Here is a 2,427-nt window from a genome sequence, read left to right as displayed (position 1 = left end):
CTAAGACATGTGTGGGATATGCTGACGGAGCGAGTCGTAGTTTGCGGAACCTGTCCTCCGCGGCCTGGGCCATTTTTGATCCAAGCGGCGAGTTAGTAAGTTTCAGAGGTGTGTGTATTGGTCAATCAACGAATAATATCGCTGAGTATAGCGCGTTGATAGAACTCCTCTCTGATGCCATCACCCACGGTATACGCCGACTAATCGTCAGGCTAGAATCACAACTCGTGATACTACAACTCAATGGTATATATTCTGTCCGCAATCCAGCTATTTATCGTATGTTTCTAAGGGTTAAGATTTTGGAAAGACAGTTTGATTTAATTCAATACCAACATATTTCCAGGAACTTAAACACATTAACCGACGCATTAGCAAACTATGTGTTAGATAGACATTTGCGACATTTATAAAAAGAAATGCATCATCAATGTTGTACAAGTGGATCACATAACTCAACCAGAATAAACCTCGAAAATCAAAATATATATATATAAGCTGTTTATCGTTTACACATAATGTTCTGTAACCAAGAAAAAAATTGGTCGCATGACCCAAAAACTCAAAAGTGCTAGGGGGCACCCTAGCCTAGTGATGCTCATGATAGCACGTCACGGCCTGTGCAATCATGCGCAAGAGACGAGTCCATCGTCTAGGCACACCAGTAGTATGTCGCTGCAACTGTAAAGGTAACTCGTCGATCCGTACATCTGGAATACCGAGAGTAAGGCTCTCAACCTGCTCTTGCACAGCTGTAAGGGTCTCGGCCACGTCAAGGTCGCGAAGAATAACCCTCCCAGCAGGCTCCCCTGTTGGGGCAGCGACTGGCAGTCTCGGACGAACTGTTGGACGAACAGGACCAACATCTGCATGCACACAAGAGTTTGATTAAAGTCTTGATAGAGTAAAGCACAGAAACATTATGAATAAAAACAGTAAGGAGTGATATGGTCGAAGATTTTTTACCAATAGCGCCCCACTGTTCGCCATCCGGTAACACCAAATCCAGATCACCTCGGAAATCCATGCCAACATATGGGTACTCGGAATAGACCATCTCCTGGCGCTCGAACCACCTGAAGAAGGTATCAGTGAAAGTAATCTGAGATTGACCAGCATGTCTAGACATGTGATCAACCCATCTCTGCATGCGTGGCTCGGTGGGAGAAGGCAAGTCGAGTGCAATATATTGAGGCTGCATCAGTGGTATTTTCTCCAAGGCAAAGGCAGTCAAAATAGAACCAAATCCAAAGTTCTTCAACTTCCCGTCCTTTACCTTGGTCAACTGACTTTTCATCTGAAGAAGTACTGCATCACACCAGTTGAATACTTTCGGTTGGAGACACTCCAAGGCGTGCTGCACATAAGATCTGTTGGCAACATGAAGAGATGCACTACCAGCCATCCTACCAATAGTATACAGAATGGACCTGAGAGACCTATCAGTAATCTCACGGATAACGACCTTGCCGTCTCTGCTCGGCTGGGAACCTTCCCTACAATACTGGTGGACATAGTCTCTCACAGAGTCATTCCCCCGGGCCGAACCTGACAAAGAAATGGGGGCACCCCGCCTTGACAACCCAGTCAAGAAGTAAATGTCCACTATGGTCAAAGGGATGGATTTTCCCCTAATCTGGAATACTTGGTTGATGGGATCCCAAGCATCAAGCATATATTGCAGTAAAGAGATTTGTGCTCTCATGCTAGAGATACGGAAAAACTTCAGCAGGCCACAGTTCCGCAGCGCGTTCACCGTGACAGGGTCATGGAGAGCAATCATATCTTCTTCTTCATGTTCTCGTTCTTGCCATGTAAGGGACATTTTGCTAAAATATCCCTACAAAACAAACAAGAGAAAGAGTAAGTTCCTGGTTTTAATGAGAAACTGGCAAAATTTCATCAAAAAACTGTGCAAGAAGACCAGTTTTTGTGTCCAACGCAGGTAACCAGTGTCCCACCTGCGTTGAAGGTCAAACTGCCTTAAGGCAGATTGACATTCAACGCAGGTTTCGAATGGACCACCTGCGTTGATGACAGGGCGCCCTGACAAAACCCCAGGTGCTCAGAAAGACAAGGAAACAGGCACAGAATGAAAAAATGAAACCATGAAAAGAAAGAGCTAGGGTTTAGCTCCTACCTGGTCCAGACGGCGCCGAGAATCGTCCACAGAATCTCCCGAAATCAGCTGGTGAAAATCAAAGGGGAAGAGGCACCTCCAAAGCTCCAACAAACAAAGTTCAAATGAAATGTTAAAATGAGAGGTAAAAACACTTTTTAATTGCTTTTTACGTAGTTCAAAGCGAAATATTAGGGTTTTAATCTCATTTTTAAGCAAATGTTATTCATTTCTAACTAAGTTTGATGCAGCAATTGAGAATGCGGTACTATCCTTGAAAAGAGAAAAGCTAGTTATGGTAAAAAATC

This window comes from Pinus tabuliformis, chromosome Q, assembly GCF_031772625.1.
Source record: "Pinus tabuliformis cultivar Carrire ecotype Pingquan chromosome Q, CPIR1, whole genome shotgun sequence".
Classification (NCBI taxonomy): Eukaryota; Viridiplantae; Streptophyta; class Pinopsida; order Pinales; family Pinaceae; genus Pinus; species Pinus tabuliformis.
Note: the sequence above shows the minus strand (reverse complement) of the source record.